The sequence below is a fragment of the Monodelphis domestica genome, chromosome 3 (genome assembly GCF_027887165.1).
Source record: "Monodelphis domestica isolate mMonDom1 chromosome 3, mMonDom1.pri, whole genome shotgun sequence".
In the NCBI taxonomy this organism is placed as follows: domain Eukaryota; kingdom Metazoa; phylum Chordata; class Mammalia; order Didelphimorphia; family Didelphidae; genus Monodelphis; species Monodelphis domestica.
Genome location: NC_077229.1, coordinates 90,595,169 through 90,621,491, shown reverse-complemented (window position 1 = coordinate 90,621,491; position 26,323 = coordinate 90,595,169). Strand labels below are relative to the sequence as shown.

The following is a 26,323-nucleotide window of genomic DNA, read 5'->3' as shown; positions in this document are numbered from 1 at the left end:
TTAACCTTTACAGAGGAATAAATATTAATACTCAACAAAACTACCAGGATCTAGTTTCTTACCATTCTTATTAGAGTATATTTGCAAAACATTTTACAATCACTTATTACTTTCTTTCAACCACAGAGGGCAAAGTAAGTGAAGATAATTCCTATTCTCATTTCACAGAAAAAATGCAGCCACAGACTAAAACAGCTAACATTAAATCCAGGCTCCCCAAACAACTTAATGTATTAGTCAACATTCAATGTTCCAGAGATAGGGGGTGGGGGCGCGGTGAGGCATGCAATCAATATTCCGAAATGAACGATTCAAATAGAACATGCTATTCAGGGCTGGAAAGTATCTAGTATTCAGGAATCCCTTGTAGGGACATCTTATCAGTGGCTTCTTGGTGAATGCTTCAAGAGATCAGAAGCTTAAGGAAGTTCCATTGTCAGATAGCTTCTTCTGTTGAATCCTGCTCACTTTTAACTCATTCGTGGAAGCATGAGAGGACACCTGACATAATAGGTCTGTCCCCTTTGGTAATAATATAAAAGGTGAACCTTAGTAATTATATTTCTAAAGAACTTTGTAGTTTACTAAGAACTTTCCTGTGAGTTAAGAAATTCATGTAATATCTTTCAATTAACCATAAAGCTGAATATGGAAAAAGACTTGTCTAGGGGTCACTGGTAATAAAATGTTCCAGCCAGGATCACAGTACAGGTCCTCCAAATCTGGGCTCTCCGCTCTATTCAAGCTTGGCATTCTTGGGAAGTTCTGTTAATGTTAAATTCACAGAAGAGACCTTTGGATAGCAACTCTTAAGAATGCTCAAATGGTATTTATATGCTACAACTCTAATTCTTGTGAAAAAGGCACCTTTATCAATAAGGAATGGAATAATTTTTTTCCAGATGCTATGGCATAATGAGAAGATTGCTAGATTTGGAGCCAAAAACTCTATAGTTCAAATCCTGACTGCCAACTTTACCATGTGTGACCCTGAACACGAATTCTCTGAAGTTAAGTAAACTCTTCAGTCTTAGTTTTCTCTTCTGGAAATTAAATGACTTTTGTGGTTGCTTGGAGCAATAGAACCTATGATCCTGGGAGCCTTTCCTTAGCTACATGAGATACAAAGATGAATGTCATGAGGTCTCTGAATTTATCTGTTATGATCTCTGTCTCTCTATTTTTTTTATAAACCATGATAATGCCATGTAAGATAACTGAAAACATATACAATGGTTAATTTTAACAAAAGGCAGTAAAACATAAAATAAGGGCATACCAAAACTCAGGTATCCTTTTAGCACTTTCATTGTGGCTTTCCTTTTGCCAAACCTCCAGGCCCTTAATAGGATTTCACTCAAACCTGCTAAAGTCAGTGGCATTTAGAATGTTCACAGTAAGAAGCTGCTAAAAGAAACAGAATTTCAAACTGGAAGATACCATTAGATACTATTTAATCCAACAGCTGAAAAATCTAGAGGATTAAAAATACTGCAAAAGATCTCCAGGGTAGTAAACATACCAGGATCGGGTCTTCTGATTTAAAATGCAGTAATGCTATTTCCCCCTTACCATACTCCCCCCACCCCAACCCAACCCAACCCAACCCAATCCAGAAGAATGGCTGCAGTAGAGGATTCCTTTTAATTGGTCAGTTCAATAGCTCAGTTGGCCAGGACCCCTTTGGAGATCATTGTCTAGTTCAGATCAGTATTGGAAGGCTCAGGACTGCCCACAACAGGAATAACAAACATGGCTCAACATGACATAATATAACACGGAGCATACATCATAATAGAGTTCCATTTCAGTGTTTTCCAGCTGCTAGCACCAGTCTCCAGGGTCTCAGAATCTTGCTACCCACACACACTATGTCTCCTCCTTTCTTACATAATTAGTTCGTATTTCTATAGTGTAATAGATTTTTATAAAAGGCTTTCATCTCAATGATCCCATAAGGAAAGAATGCAAGTAATATTCTTTTCATTTTACAGATGGAAGAAACTGGGGCTCAAAGAGGTCAGGGAGAGTTTGGGTAAGTTCAAAATGAACTCACATTTTATGCCAGTTCCTTAGCCTAAATCACAAGATAGCCAGTGAGACACATTCAGAAGCTATCCCACACTTCAAATGTGTACTTATTTCCTGGTTGGGCTAGACAGCTCTGGGTCAGCATGGGGTCTATGATGAGTTTGAATCCTGATGGCTTAAGGAAGGTGAGACTTTGGACTCAACCTCTTCCATGCCAAGATCTAGATATCTCCCCAATCACTAGACAGCTTGTTCTCTGTATTCTAGCCAAAACCCTCTTACAACCAAATATGTGCATTTATTTGTGGAATGGCTAGTAAACCTGTTTCCAAGTCTGTGTCACAGCAATTAAGATTCTAATTCTACTCAGGAACTGAGTCAATTACCCTAGTCTCATTAATGCAGTATCACAATCATCTGAACTTGAGAAACTAAAAATGAACAGAGGAAAGAAAATCAGTTGCATTAATATTTGGTATAATACAAACAAGCCCAAAAAAAGGGCAAGATTGATACTGTATTGATTTAACATAAAATGTCAACGCTGAAAGGGCCTCCAAAGAGATCTAGTCCCACCTCTTTATTTTACAGACAACAAAATGAAGGCCCACTGACATGATGTGCCTACAGTCATACAACACATCAATAGTGCAGTTCTAAGATTAGAACCCAGGTCTGCTTAACCAGGTACAGAAATTCTTCCACTATAGCACATTATCTTCCCAAAGCAAAGCACAAATGATAGAGGAAGGTCTCAGCTATTAAAGCAGTCTTCACTGACAATAATGTCTGAAACTAGGGTCATGGACAAGGTCACATGCAGCCCCAGATATAAAAATGCCAAGACTAATTTGAAGGGGTGGGTGGGGAAGTTGAGTCAGGATGAAAGAATATAAACTTCAGACAAATTAACAACTTCAAAATTATCATGTCTAGTAAAAACCACATTTCAAAAGTTAACTAAATGCCTTAGTAGATCTGTATAATATAGGAACTCCACCTCTGTGAAGTGAAGTGAAGAAGGCAAGAGATCCCACCCTAAACTCAAGCTCTATCCTGAATAAAAACAGCTATAGTGCTACAGGGCAAGGACTACAGAAAGGGGATCTGAAAGAGAAACCACTTTAGTAAAAGAAGCAGTTAGAGCTTCTGGAAGAGGGTAAGATTAATTAGACAAAGGCAATGGACCCTGAGCTCTGGCTCTTTCTTCCTACTGTCTTCTCTGAGCATTTTAATAAAAATTTACCTATGCTGGACTCTATTTGCCAACTGGTTAAATAAGAGTAATTTGCATTAAGGTATACTATTACTAACAACTCTTTTTTTCCCTTGGGGGGGGGAATTCCAATTTTGGTAAAGGTCAATTAGTATTAATTGCATTCTCTATGGAAGTCAATGAAGAAGCTCCAGGAACCCAATACTCATGGCTTCTCTAAATTTTCTGTCTTCTACAATGCCCTGTACACACCTTTGCAACCAGTACCTAATAAATGTTTGCTGAATGAATGAATAAAGGCTGTCCTAGTATTTCCTCAGACCACAAATGAACCTACAGCAAATGCCAAGGATTTCAAAGCACTTTAAAATACATTAAGCTTTAAAACATAAGTGAGTTTTGTTTTGAAATAGAAGTTTCTAATTTGAATGTCATTTGTTTTTAATCAGTCTATCTTTTAAAGTATTCTGAACCAAGATTAGAATTTTATATAAAAAATATTAAGTGAGGGAAAGAAAAGGCAGCCACCCACCTAAAGGGAAAATTATTATATGTGATTCAATGAAATTTTAGTAAAACCAGTTTCTGACTATGGGAACTCCACTGCAGTTTTTTTGATAGATATTTCCTGAGTAATGCACAGAAATAAGTACTATGTGGCTAACTAGAACATAAAATTTAGTAGAGACTAGAGATAAGCATGGATTTTAAAAGCTCTAAAAGTAACATCAAAACATTTACTAAAGGCATACTCTGTGCACAGTACTATCCAGGCTAATCCTTGAGGAAAATCAAAAGCCTATATACTCAGTATGCTGACATCTCCCATCTGATATTAATGAAAGTGTGGTATCAAGCAAAAACATTGTTGTGAAGGGGGCAGTTAGTTCCAAAAGAGCAATATTGTAAATGGGACTGTGATTGCACTGACCCTGAGGGGAAATCATGTTGCCTACGCTCAAAATGTGAATATGTTATTGACCATCCAAATTTGTATCTCTGGGAATGGCTGAATATTAGAAGAGTTTTCATAACATTACTATGGATTTTGGTTACAGCAGATGAATACTAAAAAAAAAAAGGTGTTGGTTGAGGCATCTTTATGTAAGAGATTTGTGCTTTGATGAATTTACTTTGAAAAGTACAAAGTACCATTTAGTATCATCAAGATTTTTCAATCTTTATTTTTGTAAATTTGTCCCCAATACAGAAAGTTTAAATACAACTCTTTCTCGTTCTACTTCCACTCCTAAAGAGTCTTTCAGGTTATCTGTGATTGTTTTCTAAACTGCTATTGTGGTTGCAAAAACTGAAAAAAAAAAAGCAGGCAAATCATAAATGGCTATGGTTTCTTGAAAAAGTAAGAAGAGACATCTCAGTTTGCATTCACCAAAAGGTAGAAAGACCATTTTTCGCTCATCTAGCATTTATATAATCCATAGCATAAAGTACACCTTCAGTATGCTTAGATGACAGAACAGATAGAACATTGTGTGAATTTTGGATTTACTCCACCCTGCTTAGTCTAATAAAACAGGAATGTCTACACCCCTACTTAAGGATTAAGTATTGAGAAGGATGGCCTATGACAGATATGTGCTAGCAAATGACAAATCAGAAACAACTGACAGACCCCTGGGCTGTCCTAAGTCAAGCTTAAGCTACCACTGGTACATGTAAGATACAGGAAAGTGATGTAAAAATGGTCTATATATTTTGTATCACTTCCTTTCTCAGCTCTTTTTGCGCGGAGAGGTGGCTGGCGGCAGAGTGCTGAGCATCTTGGCGTGGTGGCAGCCATTGTCCGGGTTAGATGGTAAGCATCCTTGATACAATACTGGGGGAAGCTTAGTTAACCTAGTTCAGGTGAGGCGTCTTCTCTTAGCTCTCCTCAGAGTTTAGGCTGATTCCTTTCTCCTTTACCTTCCAAAACACTATCTTCTTAGGAAGTCCCTATTCTTCTGAGAAAGACCTCATGGTGGAGGTCTTTGAAACTTCCCCTAGCACAGGCTAGGCCAGAGAAATCCTATACCCTACCCTTTCCCCCTCTCTTCTTAATTCCTTCCCTCTATATTAATTAAACCACCATAAAATTTCCAAACTGACTTGGGTATTTTATTTGGGATTTTCCCTGGCAACCAATTAAATTTAGATTAAGTCACAACCCTAAAATTGACACTTACAGTCGGGCTGGAATTATGAAGACCTGAGTTTTAATCTTGCCTTAGACACTTAATAATGTGAGGTCTTTACAAGTCACAACTTCCCTGGGCCTTGGTTTCCTTATCCAGACAAAAGAACTAACAATAGCACCTACTTCATAGAATCCAGTGAAAATATATGTTAAAGTGCTTTTGCAAGCCCCAATTACACTCTAAGAAAGTTAGCTATTATCACTACTCAAATCCTTCAATGAAGGGTAACATTCTGGAGTTAAGATGAAGGACAGGAGGTAGATGAGCAGGCTAGGAAGTAAGAAAAGGGGAAACAAGAAAGAGGAAAAAATTCTCACAATAACAACTGTTGCAACAAAAAATTCACCAAACCCAAAAGTATTTTTTAGTGCTAGCAAATGACTCACTGTGGGGCTTGTAGACTCTCCATACAATGCAATTTGCTACTCTAAGTCCAGCAAATGCTTTTTCCCAGGCTTTCTCTACATCATCATCTCTCATTCTAACAAAAAGTCATCTAGCATTTCATTGTGTAACCCTGAACACTGCAAAAAAGGAAAAGAAGGGGCAGTCACGTGGAAATCTCTGGCCCTTGCAAACAAGGCTAGCACAAAACACTGTCTGCTTTGGGAGGAGAACAAAGAAAAGGGAATGTAGGGGCAAGTAGCTGATTCCAGCAGGAAAAAGGAGATATGAACACAATAATTCAGCATCACCTCTTCTGTTATCAATGTGCTTAGAAATGACTAGTCGTCTTGTCAGTTCATTGGAAGGCACTGTTGATCACAGCTAATCTGAGTGAAGAATGCTTCTTTTGAATTATTATGAGGAGTTGCAAATTTATTTTGTGCACTCATTCAACGATTCCCCAGGCACTGGAATAATTTGGACAGCCTCTTGAAATTTGTTACATTGGTATTTGGCTCCTATTCAAGGGTTTATTTTTTTTTTTAATGCTTATATAGAGCTACAGGAAGGGCTTCTCAACACCGGCCCTTCTACTTCAGATCAGAAGGTTCTGGTCTTTGGTTCTGACTAGATATGACTTGCTGATGGTAAATCAGGATGCCTTAATCTTGAAAAATACTCACTGTAAACAGCTAAAACAAATGGTAATAAGAAGGCAAGAATTTGGTATAGTGTAAAAAATGCTAGACTTGCCATCAAAAGATTGGGGTTCAAACTCCAGCTCTTCTATTTACTTAAGTGTCCTTGACAAATCACTTCACCATATACTTTGTATATCTTGTATGTACCTACCTATATTTTATGTGTTGCTTCCCTCATAATAATGGAAGATGGTCATTGAGGGCAGAGGCTATTTTGGGTTTTCTCTGAATCCTCGCCTTACTAAAGTGCCTGGCACATGCTAAGTGTTTATAAAAGGTCTTGTTCAACATCTGACTACAGACTATTTTTAAGGAGTCATTTTTCAGTTTGGAACATCATGCCCTGCACGGTTTTATAAGTATCTGCTAAGTTCAACAGCAGTGGTGGACTTCTAGCCATAAGAAAAATCTATGATACCTGGGATGTCTGTTGGTCATTTTTAGAAGGAGAGAAATATGGCAGTAGCATTTTTTTAAACCCTTGCCTTCTGTCCTAGAATCAATATCAATTCTAAGGCAGGAGAGGAGTAAGGGCTAGGCAACTGTGGTTAAATGATTTGCCCAGTGTCACATATCACATAACTAGGAAGCCAGATGGGAATCTCCCATCTCTAGACCTGGTTCTCTATCCACTAAGCCTCTGAGTTGCCCCCCAGTAGCATCTTTTTAGCAAATATTATTTTTAATGCTTCATCCACTCCTAGTTCCTTATCCAAATGGATTGGCAGCAGGAAGGATACTATATATTACCTTTTTATGCACTTCTAGGTAAAGCAACACTATATCTAAAGGTTTCAGAAGGCTACAATCCTGACAATATTTTAAAGTGCGAGTTCAGTAAGAGTATTAGTTTCTATTAGTTAAATTTAAAAAAATTCTGTTAACCTTTTGGTTTTACATAATCTATATTTCCCAATATATTCCTCTCTTCTTTCTATACCAGTCAGTGATCTTTTTAAACAAAGAAAAAATATTAAAAATATTAACCAATGCATCAAAAAAAAAAAGGCTGACATTTATGTTGTGGTATTTCCATGTCTGTGCATTGGCCAAGTCTCTACGCAAGGACTGTACTCCCTTTTCACCTCTGCCTCTCAGCTCTCTCTTTCTTTAAGATGCTGCTCACTCATACCACCTCCTAGTCTGTTTGCTCCCTGCAAGGAGAGATTATTTCATTTATTCTACTTGCATCTCCAGCAATGAGTACACTGTCTCGTACTAGGAAGTGCTTCATAAATGTTCTGTTTCGAACAACTGATTGTAGTCATCAGATATAGCATAAATTCATAAGCCTTTCCATGTTTTCATCATGTTTATCATTTATTCTAGCACAGTAATATTCCATTTCATTTAGATATCAAAACTTGTTTATCCATTCCCTAGTTGAAGGGCATCTATGTTTCTAGTTCTTTGCTACTACAAAAAATGCTGTTGTAAATACTTGGAAGTTTGAGGTGGTGGTGTTTGGTTGTGTCAGTCTCTTTGTACCTCCACGGACAATACTGTCCATTTTCTTGGAAAAGATTCTAAAGTGGTTTGCTATTTCCTTTTCCAGTGGTTTAAGGCAAATATAGTTTAAGTGACTTGCCCAGGCCACGGAGCTAGTATGTGTCTGAGGCAGGATTTGAACTTAGGTCTTCCTAACTCCAAAGCGGAGGGCTCTATCTACTGAGCTACCTAGCTATCCCCTGGAAGCACAGAAGGCCTTTTGTTTTATCATTGACTTCTTTAGGGTATCTGCACAGCAGTGAGTTTACAAGGTCAAAGGAATACGTTAGTCACTTTATTAAATAATTCCAAATTGCTTTCCATAATATCTAAACCAATTTACAACTCCACCAACAGATTTCTACTATTTTTCATTGCAGAGAATTAGCTGTTAGTTGTGTTATGGGTTAAAATGGTCATTTATCTGCTAATCTAGAGTCTAACCATCATTTTTCACATTGTTTGCAAGAAACATTCATAATTCTGCTCATGAAAGTAAATTCCAAATCCAAAGAACTTCATTACAAGTGAACTTTTGACTCAATCCATTTGTAGGCTGGGAAAAATATTTTCTCAGAATCTTGGGGCCCAGGAAGAGTTAAATGCCCAAAGAATTAGGGAAAAATTCCAAAAATGTACACTAAGTGTTTACTAGCTGGTGGTTCATAACTTGTGTGAAGGAAGATGAGTCTTGGCCCCCTGTTTCTGGTGTAATTATCAGCAATGCAGCAAGACTTAATAACAAACCAGTTCATTAGGAAATCCACTGGAAACACGACAGCATTTCATAAACAAAACAATTAGGCAAAGATTTCCAAAGGCTCCCTCTAGTCCTTGGCTGCAGGGCCTACTATCTAGCCACATTTCAGCTGCTTCCACACCGCTCCATGCAGCTTATGGATGGTAAATTGGCTGTGAATGGAGGTGGGGGTTGACTTTCAATAGGGAAGGTCATAATCCAGAGTTGGATATGCACCATTGTCAGTTTCAGATATTTGTAAAAAGAAAACTAGGACTCGAGGTATAAGACACTGACGCAACTGGATATTTCTTAAGGCGTCTCTCCTCACATTGGCCAGCTCTGAACTGGAAGAACTTAAGGGTTCAGTTTCCATTTTCAAATCACACAATATAGCAGAAAACAATGGGGTTAAGGATACCTCAGTCCTGGTCGGTCATAGCACTAAAGACCTCTGTGACCTTTTGGACAAGTAACATTCTCTAACCTTCAGGTACCCCTTTTAAAATGGAGAAAATCCTTGTACCACTGTCTCACAATAGAGTTAGGTGGATAAAAAGCAACCATGGAATACAGAGGTTAGTGAGAAAAGTACTCTTTTAGAATCTGAGGTCTAACGTCCAAATTCTTGCCTTAGTACTGACCAATGTAGCATAGCCAGTAGAATGAAGACCATGGATTCCTACCCAACTTCTAATACTTCCTAGCCATTAGTGTGAGCAAGGTGGAGCTTCTTTGAGCCTCAGTTCTCTCATGGCATGATAATGCCTATAAAGATCTACTACATAGAGATGTCATAAAGCTCAAGCAGCACAAGGTACATAAAGGCCCCTTACAAATCTTTAAGTCCACTCAGCACTCTCAGCTCCCAGGAGAATTATTAGGACCTACTGGATCTTGGGTCAGTTGTAGGCTCTAATTATTTGAAAATGAGGCATATGACAATATCTTAGAGCTGGAAAGGTCACTACGGATCATTAAGTATAATCCCTAAACTTTAGATGTAGAATAAGGAAACAGAGACCCAAAGTAGAAGAATACCTTACCAAAAGTTACAGTTGATATGGTCATATTTGAGTTTTAGTAATATCACTCTGGATCAGGTGTGGTGGAGTACACCTGTGGACTCCACTGTGAGGCTGACTTCATTAGTCCTGAACATTAATACAGTAAACCCCAGAAATGGGGAAGAGGGAGGGAGAGAAGTGAAGTGGGAGTGATAGGGAAGGGAGAAGTGCTTGAGGAGGCTCAGGCTTTTTGAAATCAGAAACAAATAGGTCAAGGTTCTCAAGCTTATCAGGGTAGGACCATGTCTGTGCATGGCCCCAGCACTAGGCAAGATGGGGAGCCTTGGTTGGTTTTTTTGTTTGTTTGTTTTTTAATAGAAATAGCACTCTGAAAGTTGGAAAGGGGCTAGGTAGAGGGAGAAAATTAATAAATTCAAAATCCAGAATCACAGTGAAGATCTCCAATCCCTTTGTTACAAGTGTTAAAAAAATGATTTTTGATCATTCCTGTTCTATAATTGATGATTTCAAACCGAAAATCACAGTGAGACAAGTTTAGGAGCTAGGAGGCTAAGGTTGGCTAAGGCTAAACAATAACATGTATTTGCTCCCCCCATTTAGTATACTGTAGACATCCTACTTCACATAAAAAAAAAAAATAAGCCTATCTTTACTCCTGAAATAGGGACAGAGATATTCCAAAGAGAAATTGGCAGGTTTGTGATCATAGAAAGAATCTGCAGTTCTTGTGGAGCCATTTGTCCACAGGAATCACCTAGCAGTGTCTTCTGAAGAGGCTGGCAACTATCATTGAGGAATCCAAGTGAAAGAAAACAAACAACAAAACTATCAAAGAATTAATGATTATACAAAATGGAGCCCAAAGAAGTTCCACAGAATGGTATGGCATGAAGAGATAATGGCACTGACTGAGTGGTGCAGGAAGCAGGCTGTATTTCTAAAGTGCTCCTTTTCTTTGAACCAGGAGCAGAGAACTCAAGAACCAGGAAAACTAAAGAAATGGCCATTATAAAATGGAAAGATATTTAGGAAGTACAGGATCAGAGAAAGGAGGAAAGCACACTCCCCTTCCCCCCACCCCCACCAAATATCCCTTTCCAGTGCTGTCAGTAGATAGGAAGCAGTAGGCAAGAGAAGCACCCATTTCTTTATCCTAAGCATAATGACACATTTTACAAATCACATGCCCATGATGAGATGATGGAAAAGATGACAAATGTTGTATTTCTGAGTTCCTAAAGAATTCTGTGAGGGTAGGAAGTGAGAAGGAATCATGCTCGTCAAATGGTAACTCTAAGAGAGGTAGGCAAGATTGCCATGAGAGGGAAAAAAAGGATCCTCTGTAGTTCAGCAGTAACAGGTGTTAAACATTCAGTGCTTTCAAGGAACCATAAAAAATGACTCCAATTTTGTTCAAATGCACTCAGTGTCACTAGAATAACATAAAAATCACCTGCCTTGTGCTCAACCCAGTCATACAAACCTGTCTAACCAAGTATATCCATATCAAAGATGTACAGAGAAAAGCAAGAAGGAAAAGACCTGAATGTCTTAGATGGATGAATAGGACATGAGATTTGTTTTCCCTCCAGCACATTTATTGTGAAGGAATAAAGACACCTATAAACAACATCTGTAATAGTTTGTGAAGATTTCCTCCAGAGACAAAACTAGTTGCCAGGCACCGGCAGGGATGTATCAGGGGAACCCCAAAGGATAAATTTTTTTTAAAAATAAGAATTATACTGATTTTCTATTCCCTAAACATTTGAACTATTCTCCCTTACTTGTGAAGGGGAGATGGAAGTGGCTGGAAACAAGAATGTCAATACAATGTAACGGTTTTATCACCAACTTCTAAAATTCAGTTTAATACCTTTAATTGGCAAAAATATGTTTTGTGAAGCAGTGAGTTTGGCTGGAATATAGAGCACCTTGGGGCAGAGGGTGTGACACGGCAATTAAAGATGATACTTAAATATGAGGCTGTATTAATAAAGACAGTAATCAAAACAAAGAAAGGTGACACCACTGTAACCTAGATGTAAAATGCAATACTGTCTCCAGTTTGGGTACCATATTTTGGGTCTTCAAAATGAAGACAACCAGAATGGTGAGAGGACTGGAAATTATGCAATACATTGAAGTTGAAGAATGTAATAAATGTAATATAATAAATTCAACTTCTCTATGAAGTCATCTTCATTATCAACCCCTAATCTTGCATAAAGTTCTTCTAATGGTATGCAACTTGTTCTGTGCCCAAAGAATATCTCATCATCACAGTCTTGGTGAGATTTTGATTGCACTGGTTTCACGTATTCAGTCTTCTCACTTGTGTCCCACACATCCCCTTCTTCATCTACCTCTTCATGAAGCTTATAAAATTGATAAGGCATTTATTCTAAATCATCTTTATCCACTATTATTACACCTTCTGGTATTCCTTCTGATTCAGTATCCAAATCTGATTCACTAAATCCAATCACTATGTTCTTTGGATTTTGCTCAGTGTCATGTAAACTCATGTCAGACTTTGCTAATAACTCTGGCTTTATGTTTTGATCTAAGCTTTTGTCTTTCCCAAATCAGTTTCTGATTGTCATTACTAAGCTTTAGAATTTCATTTTGAATTGGTAAAACTTGATGGTATAGGATTAGCTTCTTCTTGCAGACATCCTATATTGTTATCATTCATAGATCCTACTCTATCACAAGTCTGAGGTTTATGTTTATCTTCACTCTCTTTTGACTGTGTAGAGCTAGAACTCTTTCCCTCTATGTTGTTATTTTCTGGGAATAAGTTTAGTACATCTGCATGTTCCCCTACACCATGTGTGCCTTCATCCTGTCCGACAGTAGTAGCTAAGGTGTTTATAATAACTACTGAGTCATTGTTCATTCCTTTGCTACCCTCTGCCAGTTGTATTTTTTGATCAGTTAATTCTTTTAGATTTAATTCATTTCCTATGAAGTCTACATTTGAGGTTGTATTCTCTACTACATTGGAACATAAATCTAAATCGTAGCTGTTGTTTTTGGCCAGATTCCCCTCTGCCACTTAGAATGTTGGCTTCAAGACTGTCTTTTGAATCCTTGGCAGTTAGTAAGACTCCCATTCCATCCCCATATTCAAATTTAACTGTTATATCACCTCCATTACTTTGAATAGGATTATTGTTTTCAAAAGTAATTTCAGCTCCATTTTCAGTTAGTTCTGTCTTATCTACATCACTAATTGCTGGATGGAAGGTGTCAACTTCTGGATTCAAATTAAATGTTTTTTCAGCTATTTACAGAATTAACTAAATTTGGTGGGAATTCCTGCAACTCTGTGAATGGGTTCAAAGTATTTTCTTCTTTAGCAATGGTAACATTTAGGGAATTGAAATTATGTATCTGTCACAAGTTCCTCCTTGAGTTCTTGTGACTTTTTCTTTCGTTCTCTTTTACACAATTCAATCCCATTGCTCACTCTACACTTAGAGTACAAAAGTTCTCTAATAAAGATTTGATTTCATTTAAACTTTTTTCCTATGTGGTTACTGTGCAGCTCTTTTCAAAGTCTCTTATCTCAGTTGCTATTTTAGAAATTTTCTTAATTTCTATATGTCTCTATTAGTAGTCTCTGTCTTTCTCTTGATTTATTGCAATAGCTATCACTCACAGATTCACTTTCCTGCACTGAATTTTCACCATTTTCCAACTTTTTTTATACTATTTTTAACTGCAGCACCATTCTCACCATTTCTTCTATCTCTAAGTGTCACATGACATACTTTAAAGGCCTGGCTTCATAATTCTTTCCTAACCATATCTGAGTACTTAGGTTTGGCTCCAGAGTTTATGGCTTTTTGCATCTCATGCAAATCATTTGCTTGCTTTGAAGATTTTAACATGCAATGAGAACAACAATTGGACTTTTTGAATCTAGTTCGTGTAACTTGTGTGTTCTTGTTATTAATTTCATGTTTCTTCAAAAAAAAAACAATAATTTTTAATCAAGTGACCTTTCTTGTGGCAAAAGAAACATTCCCTAGTTTCTCTCTGCACTGGCTTTGCTTTGTAACTAGGTCTTGTGTAACTATATTTTGAGAAAGTCCTAACCGTGTTTAGTTTCTTGATTTCTTCTATCTCCTTTTCCTTTAGATTTTTTTGTCATTTCTAATTTGTCTCTTAAGTCTTGGACTTGTTTATTTTGTTCTGACAGATTATCAAACAAGTAACTTGCTGTGTTCATACAGTTCTATCAGGCCAACCAAGTTATACTTAGGTAAATAGTGCTTGAAGAAATTTTTTAAATGAGGTGTGCAACCCCTTAAAAATTGCCTACGGACATGGCTTGAAGATTCTTGAAGTTTGTTCCGGACTTTGATCTGGAATGGAAGAGCACAAGTCTTCAATCAAGACTGGAAGAAGACGACTGGCATGCTAACCAGACGAAGGACTAGAGATGAAGACAGAGTTATACAATCAACATAAAAGGACATGGAAGAACTTTGAAATTTTGGAACTTTTGATCATGAGGACATGTAAGAATGTATCATACATGTTAACATTCACATATATACATGCACATCCTACATAGAAAAGGAAGATATTTCATAGAATGGGTTAATATGCAACGTACGGCATAGCTGCATAGCAAGAGATACACTGATATAAATTTCTGTGGAAAATTCAAAGTCTAAAATATTTTTTTATCTGCATGAGTTAGCACAGAAATTTAGAATGGATGTACATATATAAATCTGTAATAATAAAACTTATGTACACATGTGGATACTAATTTACTAATAAACTAACTATATTAGAATAGTTTGTTAATACTCTAATTACTAACATTGGTGACAGCTTAGTGAATTTGTTCGTCTTAGGAAAGTAGAGACAATTATAGAATTACTGAAGTATAGGAGTTAGATTGCATCATAACTGTAGGTTAGCATTTGTTAGTGATAGAAAATTTTCTTAGTTGAATTTATAGACAATAGGAGATAAGACAGTTGCTTGTTCAGAATGTTATGGAAATTGTTTGAATAGCTTGGAAATTGTTACATGATGTTATTATGTAAAAACCATGTTCATGTAAATCTATTACCTAAACCATTTTCCTATACCCATTCTTAGCATAGATCTAGGTAGACAAGAATAGCTAAGATAAGTTAGGATTTCTGTTATTTTGGGAAGGTAAAGGTATATTTAAGATAATACAGAGTTAAGAATAGATAGCTAGATATATAATTAAGAGGTAAGTATCATTAAAAAATGCAAGGGAAAAAATAAAAAAAGAAAAAAGAAAAAAGAAAAAATGCAAGGGGCATTTTCTTTAAGACAAAAAAGGGAGGAATGTGTAAAAGAATTTGCAAGGCAAGCATGCAACACAAAGCTGAGGACAGAAGAGCTGTCAATCAAAAGGTAACATTCCATTTGGAATGTTCTCAAGAAAAGACAGTTGGAAGCTAACCCCACAGCTGATCTGAACTGGGCTCTCTTGGCTTCCGAGAGGGGAGGGAAGAAGTTTTTGTGTGGCTGAGGATGGTGACTGAAACTGAAGAGCTAATTGTGTCCTTGGACTTGAATTAATCAGGCTGAGATATCTGGCTGGGTAAAAGAAGAAAGAAGAAAAATATTTGTCCTCCAAACTCTCTGACTGTCCCTGTGTCACAGTTGTGACAGAACTGCCATTTTCCCCAATACCCTCCTAACTTCTTGTATAGATTAGGGAAAACCCTATCCCTCTTAACTTATCCTCTATCCTTGTCCTTTCTTCCCCAATAAACCTCCTTACTTGAGAATGAGAGAAAGAATATCTTCTCGAAATCTCACAGTTCACCTTGAGTTACATAGAAGGTGGCTGACTAAAAGGGGGGAGGGGAAGGGAAGCAGGAGGGAGAGTGTGTGTGTGTGGGGGGAATGGTTGGCATTTGAGGGAGGATGGTAGGCAAAATCTTGATCCATTAGCCATCCAGTAGAGAATCAATAGGCAACCCCAGTATCCATTTATTATAAGAACTCAAGTCTGTTTAGCCTGGACATGACCAGTAGTTTGTATTTGAAAGGTTACCACATGAAAGATATGTTCTGTTTAACTTCAGAAAGCAGAAATAGATGTGTTATTTAATGTCAGATTTCATTGTGGCATAAGGAAAAATTAGCAAAAATCAGAACTATGCAAAATGGATACTCAAGTATTAGTCAATTCCCCTTCAAAAGAAGTATTTAAAAGAATAGATAATTTGTTGAGGATGCTGTAGAATGAATTCCTATTATAGTTCAGACTGGGTTGTCCATATTCTCTAAGGGCCTTTCCAATACTATAATTCTGTGATATTGTAATGAAATTTCATTAAATAAGGTCATTCATCAATGGAAATGGTCTTGAATTTAAGGTTCTATACAACCTGGCTCCAAACTTTCTTACTAGAATCATCTTACACATAGCACCCAAATTTCTAAGGGAGAAACTAGTGGAGCTCATGGATGAAATAGACAGAAAATCTATACTAGTGGGGGAACTGAACCTTCCTCTATCAGAACTAGATAAATCAAACCAAAAAATAAAGAAAGAGGTAAGAGAAGTGAATGAAATCTTAGAAAAATTAGAGTTAGTAGATACGTGGAGAAAAATAGGGACAAAAAGGAATACACCTTCTTTTCAGCAGCACATGGTACATTCACAAAGATTGACCATGTACTAAGGCATAAAAACATTGCAAAGAAGTAAAAAAGAATAGAAATAATAAATGCAACCTTCTCAGACCACAACGCAATGGAAATAATAATTAGTAAGGGTACATGGTGAGGCAAATCAAAAATTAACTGGAAAATAAACAACACGATTCTCAAAAACTGGTTAAAGAACAAATCATAGAAACAATAATTTCATTGAAGAAAATGACAATGATGAGACATCCTTTCAAAATCAATGGGATGGAGCCAAAGCAATACCCAGCAATACTTGGGTTCATATATTTACAAATTAGGGAGGACAGAGGTCAATGAATTGGGCATGCAAATTAAAAAACTAGAAAGTGAACAAATTAAAAATCCTCAGATGAAGACTAAATTAGAGATCCTAAAAAATCAAAGGAGAAATTAATAAAATTGAAAGTCAAAGAACTATTGATTTAATAAATAAGACTAGAAGCTGGTACTTTGAAAAAACAAATAAAATAGACAAAGTACTGGTCAATCTATTTTTAAAAAAAGGAATTAAAAGTTAAATTTAAATTAAATTAAAAATTTTAATTAAATTTTAATTTAAAAATTAAGGAAAAGGAAATTTAAAAAAGGAAAGAAGAAAACCAAATTTAAAGTATCCAAGATGAAAAGGGAGACCTCACCTCTCTAAGGAAGAGGAAATTAAGGCAATCATTAGAATCATCTTACATTATTCCTCTTGAAATTGCTCTGATTCCAATTAGCCAAGCCCAACTATTTCTCAAATGTTCAATTTCTGCTTTTTTGTTTTGCCTTACTGTCTTTGCTCCTGTCATTTTCAACACTTAGAATGTCCTCTACCCATATCACTTAAAGTCTTCTCAATCCTTTAAAATTTACCTCAGAAATAAAATCTTCCACATAGCCAGCCAGCCATGATTTTTGCACCACAGCCAGAAATGAACTTTCATAGTGCTTTTTTCATACTTTCTTAACTTTTTTCAAACTATTTTGAATTATAATGCACTTGTATATATAGTTTATTCTCCTCTTCTACACTATTGGCTCTGGGAAGGCAGGGATTTTTGAGTACATAAATAAGTTTCTGGCATGTAGCAGTTGCACAATAAATATTGGTTAAAATGCATTTTACAACTTTTTTTTAAAGCCACATTCCAGAAACATTACGAGTCACAGTCAAGATTCAACAGAAAACTGTGAATAAATTAATAATTATAAGTAGCAACAATGTCAATCTGATTGTACTTTATGTAGCCTAGACCTTGAGATGAAAGACTTAAGTTTTTTTTAAATGCTATATTACCTAAAACCAAACAAAGAATCAATTTGAATGTTTCTTCAATGTGAACTTCAGTACTGTTCAATGGAAAAGGGAATAAAAATAGCTCATATTTATAAAGTATTTTAACGTTTGTAAGGGTTTTATGTACATAATCTTATAACCCTCTAAGATAGGCTTCACTGTTGTCCTCATTTTACAAATGAGGAACCAGAGGCTCAAAAACTTTAAATGATTTTCCTATAGTCACATAGCTGGAGTCTTAGCTGTGACTTGTCATAGCTAGGATATAGGTCTTCCTAACATTAAATCTAGCACTCTATGTCCTATGCCAATCTTTAATCCTGTTTCCTTAATCCTCGAAGGATCCTACATGGTTGAAAGAAATAGAGACATCAGAATACAGTTATCAGATCCTGAAACAAAGTAAATGACAATGGACAGGAAAAGACCTTAACAACCTTCCCTCTTAAGAAGATTCCAACTTCCAATCTATTCTTAGGTGGCAGTGAAGCAGAGAGTGCTAAACCTGGAGTCAAGAAGAACTGAGTTCAAATCCTACCCCAGACACTAACTTATTGTGTGACCCTAGGCAAGTCACTTAACCTCTCTCAATCCCAGTTCCCTCATATGTAAATTGGAGATTATAATCGCACCTAATTCCCAGGTTTGCAAAAAAGATATTTGCAAAACATTTTGCAAACCTTATAATGCAAAATACATGTTAGCTATTTATTATTCTTGTTGCTATACATAGGCAGAGGGACTAGTAAATTACAGAAAAAATCTGAAAAAACCACAGTAAGCATATACTTTATATAGCAATTTACTACAAACATCTAACACCATAAATCAGAGGAGTAATGAGGCAAAGAAATAAGGGGAGACCATGAAAAGTTAGGTATCTAAAGATTCAAATAAGTTAGAGAAGCAGTTTTCTTTTCCAAGAGGTTCCATCCTCCCCTGCTCCTCCCTTTCTCCCACCTACCTTCTGTCACCTCCCTCTGGGCCTCTGGCTAATCATCTAGAGCAAGTGAAATCATTACCGAACAGAAGGAACAAATAGTTCTTAGAACAGCAAAACCAATTTGATTCCCATTTTACAGTAATTAAGTTCAATGCAAGCCAAGCTGCATTATTAGAAAAAGTCCCTTTCAATTCCACTCCACCATCACCACCCAGCTGCCCATATGCATGCTGAAAGGATCTTTGGGAACTGGCTGTAGACAATATAGATGTAGGGGAATACCAACAGACAAGGCCATCTGTGGGAAGAGCATACACACAGGGAAATAACTGAAGACATTGTCCCCATTCCAACATCAACTCTGCTCAGCAAAAATACTCTCAAAATTATTCTTTTGAGTGAGGAGAAAGACTGCTCCTGGATAATGGGAACAAGCATTTGCCAGGCAGAGACCACCAGGACAGTAGGCAGACAGAAACCCAGCCAGAGCTTTCATGTTACCAAACATTGGTATTGGAAATATCTCTTAATCTTAGAAGACATTTTAAATAAGCAAACCTTCAAGCTCTGCAAATGAACGAAAGCTGTTTGCTTGTGTCACTTAATTTTCAGCCAGAGATTCTAGCTGTATTCTCTACCCAGAAGAGAACTAACTTGAGATCATGAAACCAAATAAAATCAACTCAAGAGAGATGGAGTCAAGATGGCAGACCAGAGAGAATCCTTTCCAAAAAACCTTAAAATAACACTTCAAAATGAATACTGGAATGACAGAACCAACAAGAAACAGAGGGAATCAATTTTCTTGCAGAAAACAACTAGGAAGGTAGTTAGAGAGGGTCTGGAGCACAGCCCCCACACAGCAAGACCTCACGGAAGAGTACCTGCATATGGCATCAGCAATCCCCACACACCCATAGCTTCAGATTCTGAACCTAGACCCAATCCAACTGAGAAACCAAGACCCTGAGTAAACCAAGAGCAGTGCACCCCATGCCTACTCTTTGAAGTTCCCAGTGCAAGACTGCAGTGAGCCCCAGAGCCCCAACCCAAGCTGAGGCTTAGATAAGGCTAACTAACTGGGGCAAGGCCAAAGGGATGTCCAGAGTCCCTGCCCAAGCCTGCAATGAAGTCCTAAACCCCAGGATAAAGCATTCCATGGTGAACCTGGGCCTGTGTAAGCCCAGAGCAAGGCCCAAAGCTCCTGCCCAAACCTGAGGTGAGGCCCTGAGCCCCAGCACAAGGTAGCTGAGTGTTCTGAGATCTGCAAGCCATTTACAGTCCCTAGAGGACACTGAATCAACAGTGGGAGGTAGCTTTCAGAGCTCCCAGCCCATAGGCCATCACACCACCTTGGAAGAACTGAAAATTGCAGAAAACCAGAACTAGAGCCAAGAGTAGCAACAAGGAAAGAGGGTCTTTGCTTTATCATAAGAATAGACCCCAACTTTAAGATGAAAATAAAAATCAAGAAAAAAGCTAAGAAAATGAACAAACGTTAAAAAATAAAAAATAAAACTAACCACAGAAAATTACTGTGGAGACAAAGAGCAAGGAATAGACTCCTCTCACTGTCAAAGCAGCCACATGCAAAACTTAAAAAAAAAAAAGGGAATTGATCTCAGGATTTGAAAGAGGTAAAAAAGGAATTAAAAAATCAAGTAAGAGTCAGAAGAAAATGGGGATGAGAAATAAAAGCAATTCAAAGCAGAATTGAAAATGGACGAAGAGGTGCAATGAAGAATCAACATAGCAGCCAATAAATTAGTAAACTTCTACAGTATGTAGCTAAAGACTATATAACATATAACTATCTATATGACTGGCAAATTATGCACTGAGATACATTTAAAATGCCCTGAAATTCTCCCTTTAGCCCTATTTTATCTTAGAAGCAGGCCCAGAGGAGACATACACATCTCACCATTTGAGATGCTTTTTGGACATCCACCTATATAGGCTAAGCCTTTCTCCCCTTCATATACATCACTATTAGGGGGAGATACTACTATTGCTTCCTATATACAAGAATTACAGCACAAACTGCGAGAACTCCATGAATTCGGAGCTGCAGTACAAGCCAGACCACTAGACTTTTCACTTTATGACCTGAACCCAGGAGGCAAGGTGTGTATATAAAGAACTTCCAGTGTACTGGAGCAACTCAGCCTTCCTGGGAAGGTTTATTCCAAATACTGTTAATTACTCCAACATCTATAAAGATTGGAGAGAAGGACTCCTGGATTCATTGCTCACATGTAAAAGAGAGCATCTTCTATTGAGACTGATTGACTGAATCCTATCACATACATTAGAGATAATCCATAGACAAATGAATACTGTTTTTTTTTTGGGGGGGGGGGGAACACATTGAATCCCTGAAAACTTTTTTCTTTATTTTTATTATTGCTTTTCTTTTCTTTTGATTAGAATATTTGATTATTTTTCCTTTTTTTATTTCTTGTACTTAAAGTACATACAGTTAATATTAATTTTTTATTCAACAGTAATATAAGTTTTATATATATACACACACACACACACACACACACACACACACACACACATATATACTTGCTATAATATTAATGCATACCCAAAAGCTAAATGCTATGGAACTGTGATTAATGTCTGTGTCTGATTCTAGGAAATGGGATCAAAAAGGAGTTCAGACTTCATCTATACAGTGCCATAGAAGCACAGACTTAACCTGAATAGTGCCAAAAAGAGCACACAGGTAAAAAAGAAAGAAACCAATCCAGGTAGGATTGATGCACTTCTAAGCCATTACAAAGGGACTTGAACCTAGTGTGAGACTCAAGGTTGTGATGCTTGACATATGTTAAGTCATAGGACTTCCTTGTATCCCCACTCTTTTCTGAAATACTCACAGACAAGTATCAAAGTTTGGCTATCATCCTGGCTCCCATATCCCTGAGAATGACAAAAAAATCAGACCAGGGAATGGCACTTCCCTATCAAAATAAAAATCTAGTACTTTTTCTCTCTTATAGTATGGCAACTTCCTGTAGTCTGTGAAATATTACTGCATTCTGTCCTACACAGTTGTGAGATAGAAATTACTTTAAATTGGACCCTAATACAAGGGCCCGTTAGAAATTTATTGGACCCTAATACAAGGGCCTATTACGAATTTATTATTTTTTTACTCAAAATTTTATATACATAGATTCTGATATTTTGATTCTGATTTTGAATATTTTTTTTTCTTTCTCCCAAAAGTTTAACTTTCTTTCATTTTTTTCCTTTATGTTTTGGGCTTTTTTTTCTCTTCTTTTGATAACTGACTCATATACCCCCATAACTCAACCATGCAGCCTGAGTGGAACTGGGTGTTTCTTAACACCCACTTCAGGGGGGGATTGTATTTTAATAAGATTCCAAGATTTGAATTTTTTGTTCATGCAGAAAGATGCCAGAAAACCTACACTATATCAAGAAGATCCAGAATGAACTTTGGGTGTGGTTGAACATTTATTTGAATGTATACTCTTATGCCAAAAGGGGAATGCCCCCTAATTGGATTTTATCAATGCACCCAGCAAACATTGGTTGTTGTCTCTCTCTCTTCTATTCCCTTCTTCTATCTAACTATTGTAGTTTCCTCTTAGAAGGTGACATTTTGTGTGCACCTGCAGTCAGAAGAATTTAGAAGTGCAAGATGATTATGTTTAGTGATCATTTGGGGAGACTAGTCCCCCAATCATCATCAGGGAGGATTGTGAATTTTAGATTTACTCCACCCTGCTTAGTCTAGCCATCAGTAATGTATACAACCCTACTTAAGGATTAAGTGTTGAGAAGGATGGCCTATGACAGACATGTGCTAGACATGTTAGACATGTGCTAGCAAATGACAAATCAGAAATAACTGACAGACCCCCTGGGCTATCTGAAGTCAAGCTTAAGCTACTATTGGTACAAGTGAGATGCAGGAAGTGATGTAAAAAAAAGTCTATATATCCGTGTCACTTCTACTTGCCGGTCTCTCTTTTGCGGCAGAGATGTGGCTCATGGTAGCGTTTTTATGTCTTGGTGTGGGTCAGGTGAGGCATCTTCCCTGAGCTCTCTAGGAGTTTAGGCTAATTCCTTTTTTTCCCTTTACCTTTCCTAAACGCTATCCTCCAAGGAGGCCCCTCATCTTGGAGGAGGCCTCATGGCTGGAAACTGAGCTAAATTAAATCTTGGAGGAGGCCTCGAGTCTGAGGTTCTCTGAACTTCCCTTGGCTCAGGCTAGGTCAGAGAAATCTTATACCCCTAGCTCTCTCTCTCTTCTTAATTCCTTCCCTCCACCATAAAATTCCCAAACTGACTTGAGTATTTTTATTAGGATTTGAATTAATCGCTGGTGACCAATTAAATTTATATTCAGTTAAAAAAAACCCTAAATTTACCCCTTACAGTCATCTAATAGAAAGATAACCAAATTAGATTCTTAGAATGCTAGTGCTAGATAAGGTCTTGACTATCATTTAGTTCCATCCCTGGTGTTCAGAGAAGGGTAATGATTATTGTATCCTCAGAGTTGACAAAGTTCTTCTTTCCTCCATATTCCAGCAAAGAACACATGAGAAATGATCAGTATTTTCCATAACCACACAGAAAGAAGACCTAAGTATGGATGACTAGGTCAATAATTATTCGATGACTGTTCTCACAATTCTTCCAGCTCAACTTTATCCTCTAGTAGTCACCTGCAGGGCAGCTAGGTGGTGCAATAGATAAAGCACTAGGCTTTGAATCAGGAAGACTCATTTTCCTGAGTTCAAATCCATCCCCAGACATTTACTAGCTATATATCCTTGGGTGAGCCACTTAACCTTGTTTTTGTCTTAGATCCTCACTGTAAAACAAGCTGGAGAAGGAATCAGTCCAGGATCATTGCCACAATAACAGTCACCTGTAGGAAATCTTAGCTTCAGTCAACATGCCCCACTTCTCTCCATCCTCTGGGGTTCTAAGCTCATACAAGTCACTCCAATTAAGAAACCCCAGCCCTTTTTAAGACTCAGCTCAAATTCCACCTCTTCAAAGATGCCCTTAAGAATCTCAAATGAATAAATATTCTCATCCTCTTAAATATTATACAGCACTTGGCACATAATGCATTGTATTACCAGTTATCTTTTCATACATCTCAAGCCAGATAAGGGACAGAGAGTATCCAGTCCAATTCATTTTACAAATGAGGTAACTGAGGCCTAGTAAAGTCAAGCTATTTTTTGAAACATAAAAAAAAAAAAGCATAGTTGTTTTAGCTACTTATCAGATTGATTTGTTGTAGCCATTAACATTTCCTGATCTCTTATAGAGAATCCTATTGCTTAATTATAACTCATCATTATGCATTAGCAAAGTTTACTATTTTGAACCAAGGAAAAAGATTTTGATTTATTCCATAAAAATTTAACTTAATATCTCAGTTATCCAGTGTATTGACTAGCCAGCTTTGTTCATATTTACATAACAATGCTCTCTGTGCCAAAATCAGAAGTCATCATTAAAAATGTTAAATAACATTACTGGGAGCCATCAGGCTATGACGCCTTGACAAAGTGACTCGTGTGGTAGCTAAGGAGTCATAGAGTGGCCCTTGGCAAGATGTGACTGCCCATTCAATCCCCTTTGCATAACCTCTCTCATTAACATCCCTTACCTATGGAATTGACATGACTGCTATTATTCCCTCTAACCTAAGAAGGAATAATACAAGAGAAAAATACCTGTACTCTGTTTCCCCAAAACATCAGCAAAAGATCAGACCCTCAAACCCAATCCCAAAAGACTACCATGTGTTAACTTTTACTTAGGTTTATAATTCCCAGTAACACCATAGCTACAAGCCAAGCCCAGAACTTTCCCATTCACAGAAACTTATTCTCATGAAGCCAGCATACAAATCAATCATAAAGGCCCATACAAAATGTGCAGGTACACCAAGTATCATGATGCCTCAGTGACTTGATTCTTCCCCTTGAGAAACTCCCTAGTAAACCCTGAAAAGTGATTAGTCTAATATTAAATCTGAATTGTTCTCAGTACCTCTCAACCTCAATGTTATGATTATTGAATTGTCTTTAAGAATTTCTGATTATTTCTTTTTATTAAAAGTAATAAGTAAATTTCCTTGATTGTTTGTAAGCTCAAGCTCCTCACAGGGTGATGAGAAAATTAAGTCACCTGTGACGAAATCATTTATCTTAGGTGAAACCTTTATTCTGTCAAGAATCTGTAATCACAATGCAAGAATATAGAATGTTAATCAAGAGATTTGTTAAGAGGTAATGTATCACTTTTCTAATTATCTCTATTTAGACACATGTATGTTAGGAAATGCATCTGTGTGCCCAAAAAATGGGTATAAAACACCAGGCTTGGGGATGGCGGAGCGGCTATCAGGTACAAAGCATGCCCATAGCCGAAAATATACAGCTTGACTGACAGTTCACCACCTGTTGGGAACTCCTGGAGTCGGAAGTGAGGCTGGACCTTGCCTGTGGCATTTCTGGCGCTGGAACCGGGACCCTTCCTGGATAGGTAAGTCCCCCTTCCCCAAAGCCCCCATAAGTTTCGAGTAGATCAGGTTCTCCCCCCGGAAGAGGTACTGGCTCCCCCATGGATGGAGCAGGGTTTGGGGGGGGGGGGCAGTAATCCAAGACTCCCAATATAAGAGGAATGGACTCCCATTATATAAACGTTCATGCCTCTTCATTGCCCATTTTCTGGGTTTTTAGCTAGCATAGAATGCCCTCAAAAACACTCAGTGGAGGAATATCTGAGGAAAGGTGGCAAATTCCCATGGATGGAAGGAGTTAAACGCTCAGATTCTCAATAAATGTAGCAAAATGAATCTCTGCAGTAGCTGCTGCGGCCATTCCATCACTACAAGAGTCATTCCACCATCCTGGTCTACACTTCTCATATTAAACTTGAATGCCTTCAGATGAACAGGTCTGAGTTGTAATTCTTTGGGTGAGAACCTGTCTTGGCTCTCCCACAACACTTAATGAGCCGGCACATGTGACTGTTAGACCTCTGGAGAATGGAACGAGTGCTGCAAGATTAGAGGGGGCTTGACGTCAGTTCTTGAATTCTCAAATGCATTATTAAAAGGATGGTTGTACAGCTAAAAATGGAGTCTTACTCTAGAGGTTAAGATTATTCAGGTATGATTTGGACTTGATGGATGGTAAGGTTTCTTCCAAACAAGAGATTGTATGATTTGGTAATCCTCATATTCTAAATGTCAGACAATAGCAAAAGGGCTTAAAAGTTAACAACAGGAGAAGTGGCAAGGATGAAAACTTTAGAGTGTTTTTCTTCCACCTCTTTGTCCCCTAGAATATCTTCTCAAATAATGAAGACAACTGAAGTAGCCAAGATTGTCCTTAGCTAAAAGCAACCAACAGGTAGAGGAACCAAATACAGATCAGATGTTCTAGAACCACTGCCTTCTGGGTAGAAAAGCAATACTCCTTCTCAATGCCAGGAAGTACTATATAATGTAAAATGTTCCTAGGCTAATAGAAAGTCAGGTAAAATAAATAATAGGAAAGAGGCACTTAGCTTCTCTGTCTCCCAACAAAAGGA

At 37.4% G+C, this 26,323-nt stretch overlaps 1 protein-coding gene and 1 long non-coding RNA gene across 7 annotated transcripts in view; one reads left to right on the top strand and one right to left on the bottom strand.

Annotated features, from left to right (window-relative positions):
- KDM4B (lysine demethylase 4B) overlaps positions 1 to 26,323 on the bottom strand; it is a 308,063-nt gene that overhangs the window by 75,349 nt on the left and 206,391 nt on the right. The window lies entirely within an intron of this gene.
- On the top strand, positions 1,849 to 25,681 carry LOC103100640 (uncharacterized). Of its 2 annotated transcripts, XR_008917402.1 has the most exons (5): positions 1,849 to 2,035; positions 4,985 to 5,063; positions 21,360 to 21,449; positions 25,049 to 25,270; positions 25,468 to 25,681. It is a non-coding gene; the product is annotated as an uncharacterized LOC103100640 (long non-coding RNA). The 2 variants fall into 2 exon arrangements; XR_001629293.2 differs by lacking the exon at positions 21,360 to 21,449.